We start from the raw sequence: 20,387 nt of genomic DNA, 5'->3' as shown, positions 1-20,387 counted from the left end.
TTTCACGCCACTGTCTGTTTTGCACTTCAGGCCTCACGAAAATGAGTAAACCCCACTAACTAGTACAAGAAACAGCCCTGAGGAGTTATGTATTCATTTCATTTTTTTTTATAAGTTTGTCTCGTTCATGCAGAGAATGCAGAACTGTAATAAAAATATTTGTTGAATGCTGCGACAGTTATAGTACTCTCCGCTGAGTTCCAGAAATTTCATAGAGTACAGACAGAAGCTCAACATAAAAAATATCAGAAAAAACAAACTGGAAAAACTGGTTGGAAAAACTAACCTTGCAGCATCCTTATTTGGCTGTGCCTTAAGCACAGCTGCACAAGAGGAGGACAACAAAGAATGCACTGGGCCGGAGGCATGTGCTGCCACAGCTCAGTAGTTTGGTTATGCCTTAAAATGTGTGGGAAGCTTATTTTTCCCTGTGGCATAGAGCACCGCATCTACAGCCGATTACCTAAAACTAGAGGACGACTGAAGCCGGCACCTGCTCTACAGAGCCGCCCTTACTCTCGCAGAACGTTTCATCGTTGCAACTTTGCCTTTCACCCTTCTGACCCCAGAACGTGTGGTTTCTCCAGATTGAGGCACAATTCAACCCTCACCGTTAGAGGTATGCGAGGGCTCGGTTTGGCCTAAAAGCTCGTACTCTGGCCGCTCTAAAGCGCGGGGCCAGGCCGGACACACCAATCCCCAGTATGCACAACTTTTTTAAAGACACGAATATGGTTGTGGTGTGCTAGGCGTCACAATACAGCAGTGCTTTGCAGCATCCTTCCCACACAAGAGTGTCTGAATTCTCTATACAGATGTTTATGCACCTTTACACCACACACTCCTGGCATGAACAGATAGATGTATTTATTGAAAGGAAAAGGCAGAGAGGTTGGCCGGAATAATTCAAATCTGGCCTGCTACTCTGCACTGGGGAAGGGGAAGGAGAGAAGAAAGAAGGTCATGATGGGTGACGATGTGGGAGAAGACATATGAAATATATATACAGAAGCAGTAGCTTTCCTCACAAGCGCGAATCAAGCCCGCTGGCGCACAAAAAATGGCAAAGAGCACGCACTTCCTGGACACCCTTCCCCTTGTCCTGCCAAGCGCCGAGCAGCAGTTCCTCTGACAAAGGCCTCTTGTCTAAACGCTTCAAGGAAGCCGCTAGCAGACTTCTTTCGTGCGCATACGCTGGGCACACCAATAATATATGGTCCACAGTCTCTGGGATGCCACAAGTTGAACCTTCCGGCGAGTCCATCTGTCCAATTAAATGTAAGCACTTGTGCGTGAAAGCCACGTTTAAACGAAGTCTATGTAGCAAGCATGCCTGATGACGCGGAATATCACGCGGAACATAAAATTTTAATGTTTGATCGAGCCTTCTTAAACGAATGTTTCGGGCGTCTGGCTGGGCCCAGTAAGCTGGTGTAGCATTATTCATACAACTCATAAGAAGGCACGTCGTGTCACCTGTTGAAAAAGGCACATCTGTTTGGAGGCCATTGATGAGTGCGCGTTTCGCTTCAACATCGGCCTGTTCATTCCCATGGAGCCCACAGTGGGCAGGGATCCATTGAAACATTATCCTGTGGCCTTGCAGCTGGGCAGATGTGATGAGCTCCATAATGTTTAGTGCCAGGGACTGATAGGCAGTGTGGCGCAAACAGTTCTCCAAAATTTGTAATGCCGTTTTTTAGTTTTTGAATATACACCATTTTTGAGTTGGTTCCCCACATATGCAGCGAATAGCTTCCCGAATGGCTGCAAGTTCTGCAGCGGTTGATGTAGAGGTATGTGCCAAAAGGAAATGCAGTCGTTCTCTGAGTTGGTATGACCGCAGCTGCAGCGGATGCCTGTGCTGACACAGATCCATCGGTGTATACGTGAATATAATAAGGATATTCTGACCAGATGTGCGCCAGAGTAAGTTGTTTGAGTCCACTAATTGGTACCACTGATTTCTTTAGTATTCCGGGAACACGAAGGTGCACCAAAGGTTTATCCATCGTCCAAGGTGGTTGGGCGGGACGATATGGGAGGGCATATCCTGGCGGTACTTGCGACTGATGGCAGCGGAGTGCACTTGTAAAACTGCAGTCCGGCCTTTCATCCAGAATCTTGCTGAGTGGGTGAAAACTGTGTCTTGTAAGTGCTCGTAAATATACACGAAGTGGTTCGTGTGACAAGTATATGGATATTGGGCGAGCATATGCCTCTTCAATTGTACCTTTGTTAGAGGTGCATCTAGGCAGCCCAAGGCATATTTTCAGTGCCTGCGATTGTACGCTCTCTAAAGTCCGCAAGCATGAAATACTCGTACTAGAGAGTACAGGAAGACTGTACCGGATGTATCCAACAAACAGGGTCTCGTAAAGCCGTATTAAGGAGCGCTCAGTTGTACCCCATTTGATGCCAGCTATGTAACGAAGTACATGGCAAAAATTAATTAGCCTTTTCTTCACCATAGTAGCATGTTTCGACCAAGATAGTCTGTGGTCAATAATTACTCCCAAGAATCTGTGCCTGGAGACGTATGGTATTACGACTCCATGAAGGGTAATCGGGTAGCGGCTGACACATTTCCCCGTAAACAGATCTTTGCTAGCTGTCAACGACCAAGCAGAAGGGCTGCTTGTGAGCTATCGAATTTTGACTTTTGTCTCTTCCTCTTCGGCAGATGTTTAGGTATCAGTTTCCAGATTCGTGCATGGTATGCTGTCAGCTCTTTCACGTCTGTGTTGTGCCAGGCCTCGACAAGCCTCAGTAGAAATGGGCTGTAACACCTAGTAAAAGCATCAGCGGTCCACGGCCTTGTCGATGCCATGAAAGGCACACAGTGAGCAAGATAAGCTAACCGAGTACTTGGCCACAGAATCAACCCCTTGCTCAGAGTTAAGAGGCAGCGTACTTTTGGTGAAGTGAGGAAACCATGTACCCAAATCTTGCCTTTCTTGCTAAGAACACATTGTTCATTGCAGCCACAATTAAGTTACAGCAGTGAAAAGAACTTCAGCGTTTCTGGATTCACAATCCAGAAGTGCCACAATGCCTTAAGCATTCATCAATGCATAAATTGTTCGTGCATCATAACATAAAAAAAGAATTCTATGTTGTGCTGTGCCTCAATATATTTTACAAATTTCAATCGTAAACCCAACAACTGAGCATGTCAAGGTCTTTCAAGGTCAACTCATTATTTCGAAATTATTTCTTTCTGTATCATTCTGGGCCAGACCCGGACCTTAAAGAGCCATTAAAACGATATTTGCTCTAATATTCTAGTGAAAAAAATCCATAGAGATGGTCTTTGTGAGTATTCGAGTCAAATTTAAACACTTTGCATGGAGACAATTGACAACTAATTTTTAAAAAGTGCTCCTGGTTAAAGCTCTCAACTGATTAGGAGGACATGTTCCCCCGCGCAAACCTCCCAAATTATGTCATCGGGGCTTGCTGGTTGTGCCTGCTCACTGGATGCTCCTATAGGTGGCCCAGGCGGAATGGAACGTGGTGGGGTGCCGTCTCAGCTTGTTTTCATTTTTTTTTTTTTATTCCGTGCCGGCGTGCGTCGGGTTAAGCGTGCAGAGGACGAGCGTCATTTTCAGCCGCCAATATTTTCGGTATTACTGACACTAGTGTAAAAATTTGCGTGTTGCAAAGAGGACTGATAGGATACCTATATCTAGAGTGCGTTTTCTAGTTTTCGTAAATAGCTCTTCGTGGGTCCTTTAAGACTGACTACGTTGCCATGCCGAGAGAACTATGGCGTAAGAACGCTCTCACCTACAGTAGCTCCTTACTGGTGCACCTTGGCGACTGTTGCCTTTCACAACTGCTCCACGGGATTTGGCAGCTCCTCTGTGAGGACTCACCACCCATGTTCCATTGCTTCGAGAGCTATTCTTCAGCACTTGCTGATGCCCAAGCATCTGCATCTTTCCTTCCTAGAGGCCAGTAACACAACCATGGAGCTGACTAACCAGGTTCATGAGGTGGCCTTCCAGCTAGGCACAGCTGTCTCACCACTGGCAGACTCGGCAATTTCCTGCCTTGAGGCATATACTGATGAGCTTACTACCTCAGTTGACACACTCAGGAGCCTGTCCCAAGACACCATTTACCATATTTCAGTCACCACTTTCCATCGCACACAAAGAGCCATAACTTAACACTGCTGGTATGACTGGCAATTCCTACATCCTGTCATGAAGTGCACGTCTCGTGGTTGGGAAAAACCCCTCAAAACCATTAATGGCAACTCGTGCTCGTGGCTCCCCAATGCGGCCACCTTTCGTGGTAATTGACAAGACCTGTCGTAATCCGTTCCTTGTCAACAATGGTGCAGAGGTCAGCGTGATCCTTCAAAAAAGGCTGTGGCTAAAGGTACTACGTCCGACGGACCCGATCAATGGTCTTAAAGGTACGTCCGACGGACCCGGTGCGTTTTTCTTCGGGATACGACGGACGGATCCGGGAAATATTTTTCAGAGCTACGGCGGCAGTGTTGCCAATTTAGCTACTTTGTAGCTAGATTTAGCTACTTTTGGACTCAACTAGCTACCAAGAAGTTTAGTTTAGCTACGAGTAGCTGTTTTAGCTCCTTGCTTCAAATCTAGCTACAAATCTAGCTATTTTGGTAAAATCTGGCTTAAATCTGGCTAAATTTCAGAAAATTACTATTCTGACGTGAAAACTCTTCTCATAGACGCTAGACATGATGAAACTGACGTCAGGCACACAGCGCCTCGACGTTTTTGAATTTTGTGTCGAATCGACGGAAGGCATCAAGAGGACCACAGGAATACCAGTTTTTCCGAGGTGGGACTTTGTTTCCGATTTTTTAGGACTTTGTTCGGTGGACTACGTGCTGAAGCTAGGCCTAACGTGGCCTAGCGTCTCGCGGCGCCCTGGGATCGCGGCGGCCCCGTCGGGGACCCACCCCTAGCCTCGTGAAGCTCACTAAAGCTTAAAAAAATGGAAATTGTCGAAGGAACGCCGGTAGATCCGGAGGAATTTCAAGTGCCTGGCCAGTGGTATACCACCAAGAAGAAGAAATATGTGCCGCTCGAGAAGACCGTGCAACAAGTTGAGAAGCAGCGAGCTGCTGAGAAGAATGCTGGAAGAAAAATGGCTGCGAAATCGGTGGAAAAGCAGCATGCTCGCCTACCCGATGGCGCCGAGAAAATCGTTTTGAGGCCACGTGGCGGCCTCGTGCGTCTGCTCAAGTTTGGTAACGCAATCTTGGCTGACGCAATAATCGTGGCAGCTGGTATCCACCCAGGCGAGGCCGGGGAGGACGTCATCTCGACGAATATTAAGCAGCACTCGATCCTCGTGGCAACTACAAGCGCCGAAAGGAAGAGACGCTACGCGAGCCTAACCCACCTCGTGTTCGAGGGGGAGAAGATTGAATTGACTGCCTACGTGGCGACGCCGGAAGATTGCGGCAAGGGCGTGGTACATGACGTGCCACTTACTTATACTGACGAGATCATCATGGAGAGGCTGAGAATCCACGGCAACCCGCCAGTTTTGGGTGTGCGGAGACTCGGCAAAAATTCCAGAACTGTACTAATTCTCTTTGAAGAGAGAGAAGTACCACGATGGGTTCGCCTGACTCCGATGGCGCAGCGGTGTCAACTTTACCGCAAAAAATATGAGGTTTGCAATGCCTGCGGAAGACTCGGTCACAGGGAGGACGTCTGTCCGGACCCGAGCAACCTCAAGTGCAGAAGCTGCGGAATGGAGAGGCCACCGCAAGGTCACCAATGCGAGACAAAATGCCAGCTATGCGGCAAGGGCCACCTGCTTGGTGACCGAAAATGTAAGGAAATGTTCAGGACTCCGTACGAGGTGAAGAAGAAGCAATGGGAGCGAAAAGTCAAGGATAAGCCAGCGCACGACGACAACAGAGGGCGACCGAAAGCCAAGCAAGAAGGAGGAGGAGACTTCCGCGTTAGAGAAGACTCCTTCCCAAGGTTGGAATCCACCGCTAACGAGACGCCACCGCAGCAGCGAGGGCGTTTCAGTTCTCGCTCCATGGGACGCTCCAGGTCTGGGTCCAGGAGACGGTCGAGTTCGAGGGACGCGGCCAACCCATGGACCAAGCGGAACGCCAGCGGAGACCAGAAAAATGTAAGCTTCAACAGCGGGACCTCCCAGGCTAAACCTAGGAAAGATAAGAAAGGCGAGGAAGTCGAAATTCTTAAAAAAGAAATTGAGGAGCTTAAGGGGGTGATTAAAAAGCTAACGCAAAATCAAAATTCGAAACAGCATGCGGAAAAGCAAGGGCCTCCCACTCCCGCGAAGCAGCTGCCACCTGCTCAGCCAGTCGCCCCGCCACAAGCGGCGCCACCGGCGAAAGGGGATGAGCAAATGGCGACTGAGGCGTCTCGCCCGCCCCCGGTGAAGCGCAAAATTAATGAAACCGACCCGTTCCAAGCCCTTGAAAATAGGCTTGACGAAAAATTGAATTCATTCATGAGCCAAATGACCCAATTCATGAACCAAATTCAGAGCCAGGTACAGGCACTTGCAGGGGAAGTGCAAAGAGTTCGAACTGAACTCGTAGCCGTCAACACGTGGCAGCAGAATGTCGAGCAAACGCTAACCCAGCTGCAAAATGGCCAGGCGCGTAAATGAAAACCAAATTTGGCAGTGGAACTGTCGCGGCTTCCAGCGCAAGAGAGCGCTACTGCAGCAATACCTTCCACTCATAACTGAGACCCCCCTCGCAATCGCCCTTCAGGAAACAGGGAAGGGAGCCAAACTAATGGGATACCAGGTGTTCAACAGCGATAGAGGCGTGAAATCGACGGTGGCGACCTTTGTCAAGCGCAATGTAGCGGTGATAGAACACGATTTGAATTCGAGAGATATCGAGAACGTATTTCTCGAGATATTAACGGGACGAAAGAAGGATCCCAGTCTATTCCTTCTTAACCTTTATAGCTCACCCAAGCAAAAGAAAATTAGATTTAGGGCCCTTATGCGCAAAGCCATCAAGGCGGCCGGGAATAATCCCTTGCTGATTGTTGGTGACTTTAACGCCAGACATCAAGAATGGGGCTATGCTTTACAGGACACCAAAGGTAGGCAGCTATGGGAGGACACGCACGAGCTAGGTCTCACCCTCCATACGGATCCCGATCATCCAACGAGGACGGGTAACAGCGTATGTGCGGACACATCCCCAGACCTGACATTTTCAAAAAACTTACAGGGTTTAGACTGGCAAAATTCTGAGCAAAATTTTGGCAGTGACCATTTCATTATCGTTTCGGTCCTCAAAGAGGGTGTCAAGACGCACAGGGCGTGCCAACCGGCCGTTACAGAATGGGATCAATTTAGAGAAATCAGGGCAACCGCGCAATTAGAACGAATTGAGAACATTGAGGAATGGACGGAGGCACTCAAACGCCACGTTGGTGAGGCGACAAAGACGCTGGTAGGAGACGACGCTCCTGGTATAGCAGATAGCCGACTGCTCCACATGTGGGACGCTAAACAAAGCATGGAACGCAGGCTGAAGAAACAAAAGTGGAACAAGAATCTTAGAAGACGAATCGCGAGGCATAACAAGGAAATTGAAAGCTACGCGATCAAATTGTGCGAACAAAACTGGCTCAGCAGATGCGACGAAATGGAGGGAGGCATGAATCTCTCCAAAACGTGGGGCATGCTCCGGCATCTGCTGGACCCAACAAATTCAAAAACTCAATCGGGAATAAGATTGACAAAAGTCAGGCACACCTTTGAAGGTGACGATGCGGCGTTTATGAATAAGTTAGTAAAAACGTACGTTGCAGATAACCAGCGTTCCCCACTCCCGAGCTACGGTGGCACGCCCAATGAGGCTCTTGACGCCCCCATCACGGAGGCAGAGGTAAGGGCGGAAATTGTAAGACTAAAAACTAAATCAGCCCCGGGCCCCGATGGGATCACCAATAAAATGCTAAGGAATCTAGACGATGACTCTATTAGTCTACTAACGGAATTCATTGGAAAAATTTGGGAAACGAGCCAGTTGCCAGATCAGTGGAAAACGGCAAACATAATACTAATACCCAAACCGGGAAAACCCCCGCAATTGGAAAATTTGAGACCAATTTCTTTAACCTCATGCGTAGGGAAGTTGCTGGAGCACGTAATACAGACGAGATTAACGTGCTTCATGGAGCAAAACAACCTGTGGCCGCATGAAATGGTCGGTTTCCGACCACACTTGTGCACGCAGGACGTAATGCTCCGACTAAAGCATGATATCATAGACTCGCGATCGAGAGACGCCAAAGTGATCCTGGGCCTAGACCTCACCAAGGCCTTCGACAATGTCACGCACGAGGCTATTCTCGAAGGGCTCGAAGTGCTCGGAGTAGGGGAGAGAACGTACAACTACATAAAAGACTTCTTATCGGGCAGAAAAGCCTGCATGATATTTCAAAATTTAGAATCTCCTACGATAGAGTTAGGAAGCAAAGGCACACCGCAGGGCTCAGTGCTATCGCCTTTTCTATTCAACGTGGTAATGAGAGGCCTCCCGGGTAAACTTAACCAAATCAAGGGGCTAAATTTTAGCATGTATGCGGACGATATTAACCTCTGGATTAACCAGGGGAGCGATGCGAGTACGGAGGAACGCCTGCAAGCAGCGACCGACATCATTGTCGATTACGCGGCTAAAAGGGGACTTTCGTGCTCCCCGCATAAATCTGAGTTGTTCGTTTATAACCCAAAGTACCTCCGCTGCAAGAATAGCGGGGAGTTTCATATTCAGGTGGAGGGCAAACCGGTGCCAAAAGTAGATCAGATCAGGATTTTGGGGATGGTCATTCAATCCCACGGTCACAACGGAGAGGTCCTGAAAAAATTAGAAAGTTACGCGATGCAAACCCTCGGGCTCTTGAGGAGGGTCGCCACTAAAGGAAGAGGCCTCAAGGAGAGAAATTTACTAAAACTAATCCAGGCATACGTAATAAGCAGAATCAGTTACGCCACGCCCTACCTGGACATCAAGGCCGGCGAAAAAGAGAAGTTAGACTGCCTGATTCGAAGATGCGTTAAGAAGGCGCTAGGACTGCCCATGGGTACCTCGAGCGAACGACTGCTCGAACTCGGGGTGCATAACACGTGGGCAGAATTGGCGGAGGCAGTGCGAGTCTCCCAGTTAGAGAGACTAAGCACGACCGAGACGGGCAGGGTAATCCTTGCAAAAGTAAGCCTCAACCCAGACAGGGGAGTTCAAAAAAAAGTCACAATTAATAGTGAAATCAGGAATGCCTTGGTAGTCCCGCCCTTACCTAGGAATATGCATCCAGAATTTAATGTCGAAAGAAGGGCCAAACGAGCTGAAGCTCTAGAGCGACGGTTCAAGAACATGGGAACAAAGGAAGTAGTCTATGTTGATGCGGCAAGTGGCAGAACAGGTGCGGCGGTAGCTTCGGTAGTCGATGGCCGAGGGGCACCGGTATCCGCGGCAGCCATCAGAGGCCGCAACATAGAGACTGCGGAGGAAGTTGCGATAGCGCTAGCTTGCGTAGGAACAGAAGCCAAGTTCATAATTAGCGACAGCAAAACTGCCATTCAAAATTTTGGGAAGGGGAGGATATCGCCGGAGGCGGCCAAAATCCTCACCCAAAGAACAATAAATAGGAAAATTCAGTTAATTTGGACACCCGCTCACGCTGCCGTCCCTGGTAACGAGGCGGCTCACGAGCTAGCCCGAGCTCTCTACTTCCGGGTAGCCGTCGAGCCCCCCGAACACTGGGCATACGACGAGCGTCTGCAAAATTATGGGGAAATCATCGACCATTATAGATTGGGACGTAGACTGGTACCCCCGCCAGATGTTAGGCTAAATAATAGAGAAGCTGTCGCGTGGAGGCGGCTACAAACTAATACGTTCATGAACCCGGTCTGGGCGTTTCACGCGCTACCAGACTTTAGGGACAATGATCTCTGCAAACACTGTGGGGCGAGAGGGACCCTCGACCACATAATTTGGGAGTGCCCACAATCTCCAGGGATAGGGCAAAATATTACAAGTAGAGAAGCCTGGGATACCCTGCTGCGAAGCGCGGACCCTGCGATCCAGCACCGCACCGTCCATCTGGCGGAAGAGGCCGCAAGAAGCCAAGGGCTACCTGCCAGCCTCTAATCCGCGGGCGCACGACTCCCCGTTTCCGATGGAAATAAAAGTTGTACAACCAACCAACCATCTGGTAGTTTTTAAACAAGACGCAGACCAGACAAAGATATCTTGAGAGAAAGAAGGAAACACCTGAAAAGAGAGAGGAGGATGCAATACAAGGCGCCACTTAGAGGGTGTTGACTGTTGAGACTCGCCGCCTCTGCCTCCATGAAGCACAGTGCTGCCATGGAGCTTCCTCCATGTCTGCCTCAGCGGGAAAAAGAAAAAAATGCTCAAAAGTAAAGAGGCGAGGCGATGCGGCTGATGCGCCGGCGCAGCTTCTGACTGGTGTCGCCTATCGCGCAGCGCTCCGATGAGCATCGAAGTCGCATGTGTATAGAGCATCGAAGTCGCATGTGTATACACATTCCTATTAAACTCTTAACATTCCCTGCGACTGCGAACATACGGCGCCTGGAATCGACTGTCTGATTCGACTCTCTTTGCGGATCATGCGCGGTTGGCGCCGAGCGGATGAAAGAGACCAAGAGGCCCACCGGTCCGAGTTACGCCGAGTCGCGGACTGAAGATATCGCCTGGACAGTCATTAAACCTTTCATAACTCTCCGTTCATAGGCCTCTGTGTACGCGCAAAAAGTAGATAAAAGTCCAGTCTTTGCGTGTTTACAGAGGAGTGATGCATTCGCAGCTCGTCTTTTCCTAGCGCGCAAGCCTTAACGCTTCGTGAAAACTAGGTCTGCCTAAATTATCAGAATCGAAACCTGGGCACATTTATCATTCGTTATTCGTTAGTTAGCACTTGTCATGCGTAGCCGCCTGCAGGAAACCATGTCTTGAAAGCTGTGTTTAATTTTTACAATAATAGGGCTACCAATAACTGTGTTATATATCCAAAATATAAAATAAAAATTCCTGGGAAAAAAATAGCTACTTTTAGCTCCTTGCTAGATTTTTTAGCTACTTTTAGCTACTTTCACGTTGCCATCTAGCCACTTTTGCTCACCGACATTTGGCAACACTGTACGGCGGACGGACCCGATCGGTAGGGTTCTTCCGACGGACCCAACGCATTTTTCTCCGATATGGGCCTTGGGATCCGTCGGGAAAGCCGGACGGATCCGAGATCCCCAGATGTGGTTGTAGCTGTTGTAGCAACAACACGGTAGCCACATGTAGCCAAATCGAAGTTGGTATGAGGTGTACGTGCAAGGTGCAGGAAGTATGTACTACTGCATGCGAGAAATGTGAAATTACAAAGAATAGTACAGTGGAAAGAATAGTGCCTAGAATGGGTGATATACTACTTGATGGCATGATGATAGGTTTACGTGAGTTGGACCGCGGCAGGGTCGCAAGCACGACCAGCGCAAGCGCATGTAATCGCGGTGTTGACAGCCAGCCCGCGGCCCGCACGCCCGCTCATTTGGTCTTCGTTATCATGTGGATTAACGTCTACGATGGTCGTTATGTAGTTATGTAGTTTTGATTCTTCAAAGTTTCCTCACTTCCATCTGTGATGAGATGCGTCACGTAACGCATCGCTTTCTGCTCGCATTGAGGTTTGGTGCTGCAAGTTCTACGTAGTCGCTAAAAAAGCTGGGTGCCGCCGGCGTGTCTCTAGCCCAAGCATCGCGTCATTCGTTGTTGTTGGAGGTGTGGATTGTGCTTACCGTGAGATGCTGTGATGTACGGATTACGTCCTACTAGAGTGCTGTGTGAGACACGAAGAGTGCTGTGATGAGTGCGCCGATGTCCGGACGGACATCAGTGTGACCGTTTATGATCGGCGATGTTGCACGTGCATGTCAGTGTTTATTAGGTGCAGTGGTAATTTATTTACACGCGCTGTTCAACAATCAGACGAAAATAAGTCATCGACAATTTGTTAGCCTGCACTACAGAGCTCAAAACTCGGAAAATGGGAATGCACATGACGCAGTTTTCGCATGTTGGAGCTAGTGGACCGAAAAATAAGTGCCCAGCCCACACCGCCGGGATGCGCATTACTACAGGTGAAATGGTTCAGGTTTCTGTAAAATAGCTGCCTGACACAGCACCTTCCTGAATGTTCAGGCTTTGTACTATTGTTGAAGGCCACTTTATCATTAATAAAAGAACGAATATGCTTTATGTGTTAATAGCTAATGCTTTTTCAACATATGTTCATTTTTTTTTTCGTTTTTTCTTAGTTTCCTTTGTTTTTCATGCTAGAAAAACACAAATAGTACACTTTTGAACTTGTCAGTCCAAAGCTGAACATGAATATCTGCCATGCATGTCACAGCTTTAATGCTAGAAAGGTTGACGTGTATAGCATGTACGTAGACGCTGCGACATCTTAGTGGCACGTTCGGCTACTTGCCCCAAGGTCGTGATGTTTAATGCCAGTGATGGCAGTCGCACTTTGGTGCAGGCGAAATGCAAATGCTTCTGTTTTCTGCAAGATGTCAACGCAAAGTACAAAGCCCGGGCAGTCAAATTAGTCTGGAGCTGTCCACTACTGTATTTTTCATAGCTACATATGTCACTTTAGAATGTGAAACCCTACATGCCACAGGTAGGCTGCATTGTTTTTTAGATTTTGTAACCTCTCATCTATGTTTTGCAACATTTGGCTAATTTTAGTTCTCAAACAGTTGTTAAAGATGAAACCAAAGCAGCTCTTGGCATGGTTTCCTGCTTCGATTAATTTACTAATTGCAGTTCTTTGAAACTTGCATCAATGCTGGACAGTTCAAATAGCAGGCAGTTGAATTACAGAAATTATGTGGATCGTACATATCAGTTCGGACAAATGGAAAGTAATGGTCCCCTCCTTGCATGCATAGGTGCCCTTAGACAAATACATACTCGTGTGTGTGATTGTGACGCATATCAAGGGTCAACAGAAGGCCATGTGGAGCCAGTGTGATATTCTTCATGAAGGCTAAAGTAGAATTGTACAACAGCTGCTGTACCATGCAGAAAAAAATTGATTGTTTGGTGTGTGATTAACTGACCATGAATAGCATCTTACTCAGAGTATGATGTATAGCATCCCAAAATAACTACGGCTATGAGGAACACGATAGTTGAGGGCTCCGGTATAATTTCGACCACCTGGGGTTCATTTACATGCACTGACACCGCACGGTGCATGACGGCCTATTGTTTCGCCTCTATTGAAATGCTCCTGCTCTGGCTGGAACCAAATCTGCATCTTTGGGTTCAGCAGCCAAGCACTAACTACTGAGCCAGCACAACGGGGCCAAGTATCAAAATGCATGCCATTACATTTACTTCTAGCCTGTGGTTTTCTTCACAGAACTAATGTATACAAGGAAAAGTAAATAGCAAGAAAACACTAGTTTTATTGCTCATTATATTCACATTTCAGCAAACATTCTCTAGGAAAAAAATTCTCATAATGTTTGCATGAAAACCATGAACATCTTACAAAAACAAAACAATGCACTTACTCCACTGCAATTATTAATGGGCAAGGTTGCATCTATGCTACTACACTGCACTTATCACAAAAAAAAAAGCCCCATCTGCTTTGGCCAATCACTTGATGAAACTAACGGAGACAGATGTCGCACACCACAGACTGGTCGTCTCGCAACATATCTCTGCATATGTTGCATTTCAATTTCATGCCTTTCCACTTAGCTTCAACTGTTGCCAGCATTACTAGTCACCCATCTTTTCTGAAATTCCTTTTTACGCTGTTGGGATCAGCATCCTTGTTAACGATGGTCTCTGGAATTTTCAATGCTATCATTTTCACATCTTCCTCATCTGGAAGAATGAAGGAAAGACAAGCTTTGAGCAGAAAAAGAAATTAGGGAGACTCCTAATCTCCACCTGTAAGGGTATGGTGTGCCAGCGTTAATGGTTCTTGTCTGCAGATCCCACTGTGGATTCCTGTTAATTTACATGCCCTTTGCTACAAACATAATTACTAATTCCTTAATTCATGTTTCTGTTATCTCAGATATACTCATTAGCATACGGTCGTAGGCTGCCCTGTTAGGTGATAGACAACCTGGCATAGACCTCTGTAAGCCTCAACCTTTCTTAATTGGAGCTGAAACGTCCCAGAACATATTTCAAATACAACTTTGTAAGCTTGACTTAACAGCTCCTGCCATGTCGTGTGGCCTCGTGACATTTGGCTCGTGGCACTTTTGGCTTGTGCACAGGAGTCATCTGTTAAATACTGGTTAACATGCATGAAAAATACATTTTCACAGAAACTGGTGGTAAATGGTCAAGTGGTGCACTGCAGATTCTGAAATGTATACCTATATGCATGCAAGGATTGCATCATCACATAACATGATCAAGAGTTCTATCAGTACCTGTAGTTACATAGCATTTCAATGCCCATTAAAGGACCACCTCAGACAATGGTTGTTGTTACCACAAGACCTGTTCTAACAGCGTACTGACACCATTCCACTGAGCGATGGACATGTATATGCATACCCTAGATAGCTCATGATTGTGGATCTCATTTATTTCTATGACTTCCAAGGAGTTCCTGTCGTCAGAAACCCTACACTTTATGAAATCGGGACAGTTGTCTTGAAAGAAATAACCAGGTTACCTTGACGCAATGCTAAATTACAGAGGGTGAATATGCTGTATGAAGATACCAAGAAGCTTGTACAAAGAAGGGTGAGAGTGAAATGGCAGGATTTTTGAAAATTGAAATAAACTACAAACTATACTTGTCAAACCTGTCATTAATGAATGGAAATCATGCAGTAATCAAAAAGACAACATGGAGGCCATTTTAGGTCATCTTCACAAAAGACATACCCACACCTCACACACAGCTCAATACTTATGAAAGAGGACAAACCAATATGAAAGGAGTGTGGAGATGAACTAACAATAAACCATATTTTTCACGTGCGCCAGAGTCGAGAAAATAAGAGGAAACATTTTGTACAATTTTGCAACAGATCCCTTTACATCCCAGCATGATCCTAGGAAATAAGAGAATAAGTGTCCTGTTTAAGTTGTTGCGCATTTCTCTGATATACTATGCAGAACCAACTAGCCCGACAACACGCTCTTCTGAACTGTAATCCTAGGAGAGACGTGCAAATTTCCTGCATTTTTGGTTTCTTAAAATGTTCCTAAACAAGCTACATCCTAAAGAACAGTTTAGTCATTACATACAAATAAATACATTAAACCTTGTTCTTGGTGCATGGCAGCATTAGTCGCTTATGCACCATAAAAATCAACACAATGCTGTAAGGTATACCTTGGTTAGCTATGTTATATGAGACAAGCTTTCGGTCTGGTGTGGTCCTTATTCACGTGAAAGCGCTGTCATGAGGGTCTATGTCCCAGCGATCGGAAAGTGACCTATTCCAATAATTTTACAAACTGAAGGCGATTCTACAGATATCTAAAGACTGGAGTGCTCAACTGTTTTATCAACGTCCGCCTGCTTTGACAGCCTGGAGTGAAACTGTTGAAGAGAATACAGTTTTGAACGTTTAACGCGTTTCTGAAGGCGTTGCTTTCAATTACGGGGCCCACAAAAAGCAGCTGAAGGTCAAGCACCGCCTAGGTAGGCTTTCTAGCGAGACAGCGGTGTAGCGTGGAAAATCGCTCCGCCGATCCATCGCTGGCGCCGCTGACTTGAAAAGCGAACTGTTCAAACTTATATAGCTACTGACCACACCTGAAACACTGAATTGCGCATGATCAAGGCAGAATTTCTCTAACACTGAGCACTGGTAGCTATCGATTTCGCGCCCAATATTGTGAAAATCTGTCCTCTCTTCGATCATTGATACGTCCACGGTTGAACATTTATGCGCCTCGGGGTAGGCCAGCCGTTGGAACATGGATGCGTGGTTGTAGCAACGATCACTTGCGTGGCGCACTCTGCAAAATTCCAAGAGTCAGCTTCTGCAACGAAATGTGCAGCGCACATTTTTTAACGCGTACCCAAGTCCGCCGATGCATGCATATCGATCCCGATCGTTTCAAAGCTGCGCGGCCGTTCTGTCGGGTCATGCTAACCTCGAGCATGCGGGGGTTTAAACTACATGTACGCAAAATTCAACGACAAGAAAAAGATGCAGGCTAAGCACTTTAGTCTAGTATTCCCCTAAATACCAAAGAACATTGCTGTTCACAGGGAATTCGGATCATTCGCGCTTCCGGCTTTCCGGTTGTGCACTCTTGCGGTGCGGTGCAGTAGGTCTTAGCCTCGACGAGTCGATGTGCAGCTCGCCGCAGTAGCAGCGCAGGCCTCTAGTAGATTCGGCATGTCTTCTGCCACGGCTCTGTGGTAGAATTTAAACGAAGAATTTGGCTAGAAACATCCTGTTTCCTCGGTCTGCATGTGAGGAAAGAGCATAATGCCATTTCACATACATACTTTGGACTGCCGAATGTTCTGCACGGCGAGGTGTGTGTGCTCCCTAGCAAAAAAATCCGATAGAAAACTAATAGCCTATCAGATTATTGATATTGGTTTTATATGTCTGCCAGAGTATTGGTCTTATGGGTATCCTAGCCGATTGGTTTTACAGGTCTACTGGAGTATTGGTTTTATAGGTCAATTGTTTACTGGTCGTATAGGCTATGGTTTTATCGGTCCTATGGCATCTGATAAACTGATAGGTCTGTAATGCTAGTACACCCATAGCTGTCAATAATCTGATAGACCTACAAAACCAGTAGGCTTCCTATCGGTTTTGTAGGCCCTATGGAATATTGGTCTCATCGAGTAGCTGCGGGTGTTTTACCTCTCCGGACACCTGAAAGGAGAGGGCAGCTATGTTCCATTTTCTAGGGATGAGTTACGCAGCAGGTGCATGTATACACATTTTAATCCACAATGACAGCGGCAACGCATACTGGCACATAATCCAAACATTGACTGCATCCAGGTAGCCCTCGATTCCAAGATTGCGGATTTCGGCCCGATGATGTAGTCTCTCGAATGCTAAGGCACCTGAAAGAAATAAAATATTGCGTTACAGCTTGAAAAATAAGCGATTTCAAGAACGCGACACCACCATGACTTCAAAAAATCGGTCCACACATATACCGGCAACCGCGATTGCGCGCGTATTCATGCGGAGGCAGTTAGGAGAGGCGCCGCCATTACTGAACGCCGAGGTAGCTGCTGAACCAACATTCCGCCTTGCGCCTCACCACAGGTTCTGCCACTTAAACACAGTGCGCACGATATTCGAAAACAGATTAACGCTAAAAAGTTTCATCGATGCTTTCAAGAAATCGTGCCGACAACTTTAAAACTCGACGCTGCGTTATATCACACCGCGCGATTCAAATTCCTTTGTTGGCGTGCAGGCAACGGCATTCTGCAACGCAAAGCCACATCATACACTGACAAAGTATAAATGTCAGCCCGAAGTTGCAAGTGATGCACACGCACCTGATCAAAGGCTGAACGTGCGCTGGAACGTTGATATCCTCGAGAAGCACCCCGAAAATCGGCGAAAACTTATAAACACAGGGCACCGACCGAACTGCCGCCCGATCAGCGATCGCGCCAGCGCCAATGCCTCTACGGAGCTGCGCATGCGCGCCCAGAGGAGAGGTGGAAAGGAGGATGAGAGAGGCCAGCACGGGAACGCTTGCGCGGGAGTGGGAGTGAGAGAAAGGAAACCTACCTCTCCGCTGCGAAGCGCCGCCGGCATCGCGCTACCGCGTCGGCAGCTCGAGCCGTACTCGTCGCGTGCTCGATGTCGACTCCTCTCGCTTCGGCGGCGGTTGCAGCGTTGCAGTTGCTTGGACGCGCGCCTCTCAATCCATTTCGCCGTCCTGCTCTGCACATGTAGGTGATTGTGACTGAGCTGGGCCCCGACAGAACCGTGCTATATCCGCGTGCTTTCCCATCTCCATTCAGTGATCCAGTAGCAACAGCGTCGCGCGTCTTGCGGCTCCAACCGTACGTAGTTTGTTGAGACCGCGCGCAGCGTTCTCAATTGTTATTGCGGCTAATATTGTACGTTACGGCAACACTCAATAAACGGGATGAATGCGTGAGTTTTGGGGATGTGTCCGAGAAGGAAAAGGAAACAATGACAAAGACCTAAAATCTCCAACGTACTGATCCTGCATGCAAGACCCATAAACAAACGCATACTGATGTATCAGACACATGAACCAATATGTAGTAGTCTACAAGACAAGCATGTATCAGCCTATAAGATGTATGGGCTTCTGCACTGGTCTGATACTTTTCTTATACAACCCACCGATAAACCTATGAAACCAATACTATTGCCTATAGGACAAATATGTACCAGTCTATAAGATTTATGAGTTTCTGAATAAGTCTCATAGAAATGCAGATAAAACGCATAGAATACCTACAGAACCAATACCGATTCTTATAAAACCAATAACGCACCCTATTGGTCTTTTTTGCTAGGGCTGTACCGGCGCTAGATCTTCGGAGGTCGATGCAGGACCTAAGACAGCGTAAATGCTAGGAATAGCTCGCTCGCATTACGGGCAGATCGAGGTGACAGTTTAGTGCGAAGCGAAAGCTGCTCGTGAATGTGCGTATCTCGATGCCAGCTGGTGGAGCTGGTGCAGTACGTAGCATCGCCTGCAGCTATGTGCGTGACTCTTCGTAGCACCTCATCGAGAGTCGCGGCTAGCTGACATCATAGCGGATAAGATTCATCGAAGTGTCTAAAGATACCTCCGACGTATCCATTCGATTCTCGTAAAGATACGGCGGACGTCGATATACAGGCTCATGGCTATATGCACGTCGAACGCGGCCACATTCCGCTTGCTACGCGTGAATGAATCTTATCCTCTATGATATCGGCTGTGGCTAAAGGTACGTCGGACGGACCCGATCGATGGTCTTAAAGGTACGTCCGACGGATCCGGTGCGTTTTTCTTCGGGATACGACGGACGGATCCGGGAAATATTTTTCAGAGGTACGGCGGACGGACCCGATCGGTAGGGTTCTTCCGACGGACCCAACGCATTTTTCTCCGATATGGGCCTTGGGATCCGTCGGGAAAGCCGGACGGATCCGAGACCCCCAGCAACAACCAACGTTTTTAGATCCCTTGGCAACAACATGGTAGCCATATGTAGCCAAATCGAAGTTGGTATGAGGTGTACTACGTGCGAGGTGCAAGAAGTATGTACTACCACGGCCGGTCTCGAGGGAGAGAGCGCTTCTCCTCTCTTACGGCCTCTCCAATGGGGTCTGTTTCTACCGCCCGCCGCGCCTCGGTGGGGTCGCCACCGCCCCACTGCTGCTCCTCCGCTACAGCCGTTCACGCGCAAGGGAAACGCGCGCTCGCTTTTAGCTTCGCCCGCGTCAGTTGCAACCGGCAGGTCCTGACATTTCGCCCCTTATGGTTTATACAAAATCCGTAATCAACATCGAATATTTATCGTGTACGAGGAATAAAATACAGTCAACAATCCGCTCACGCGCGCGCTCCTTCGTCAGTCCGGCCGTGCACGGTCGAATGAAGCTTTGGGTACACTTCAACATTTTTTACCCCTAAGTTTTGTACAAAACTAAATTTACCAGGCTATGTAATGTGCCTTTGAATGTTTTAAGCAGGTGTAGCGCGACCTGACGTGAGTGCATGGTGAACTGTTGGGTGGAGATTCTGTCAACCGCTACCGTTTTCGTTTAGATCAAAAGAGGCACCGGTGAAAATTCATGGCGCGATTCAGATTCAGAGTAAAGAACAAAAATTTACTCATATAGTCAAAATTTCACTTGTCTAGTGGAATGGGCTATTCTAGCTTCGTTCAAAACATATCAGTCGGTTGAAAGACCGAAGACGTGTATGTAACCTCGCGACAACATTTAATCAAGCAAATGGGCATAAACAGTTAAGCAGAATCGAAAAGAGCGGCAAACAATAAAAAAAAAAAAGTGTCCTTAAAAGTTACACATTGCACTATATGTTCATCAATTCATCAAAACGCGACCTGCGTCTAGAAAATTCAATCTCAAAATCTTCCTGCATGGCTTGTGCACATAAGGAGTTGGCCTCTCGGTCTTCTCTGTCACTTTCCTGGTATAATTAATTGAGAAGAAGAATTCTGAGAAATGTTTCAAATATCAAAGCGGACCTAATAACATAGCTGTTGTCAATTCCTTTCGGGCAGCTCAGTGTTGAAGTCTGAAATGCTGACTGAATCAGGATCTTAAGTACTTCGAGAACATTTGTGTGTATAGTAGGTGCACGGCAGCTT

At 47.3% G+C, this 20,387-nt stretch overlaps 1 long non-coding RNA gene across 2 annotated transcripts; it reads right to left on the bottom strand.

Annotated features, from left to right (window-relative positions):
- Positions 1 to 15,759: 15,759 nt before the first annotated feature.
- On the bottom strand, positions 15,760 to 18,393 carry LOC146210072 (uncharacterized). 2 transcript variants are annotated; one of them, XR_014708139.1, is made up of 3 exons: positions 17,574 to 18,365; positions 16,548 to 17,126; positions 15,760 to 16,452 (listed from the first exon to the last, which is right to left on the bottom strand). It is a non-coding gene; the product is annotated as an uncharacterized LOC146210072 (long non-coding RNA). The 2 variants fall into 2 exon arrangements; XR_014708138.1 differs by lacking the exon at positions 15,760 to 16,452 and having other exon boundaries at positions 16,984 to 17,126; positions 17,574 to 18,393.
- Between the last annotated feature and the right edge of the window lie 1,994 nt (positions 18,394 to 20,387).

Source organism: Amblyomma maculatum, chromosome 1 (assembly GCF_055883805.1).
Source record: "Amblyomma maculatum isolate TAMU_Amacu chromosome 1, ASM5588380v1, whole genome shotgun sequence".
Lineage (NCBI taxonomy): Eukaryota > Metazoa > Arthropoda > Arachnida > Ixodida > Ixodidae > Amblyomma > Amblyomma maculatum.
The sequence above is the reverse complement of the archived record's forward strand: the minus strand, read 5'-3'. Positions and strand labels throughout refer to the sequence as shown.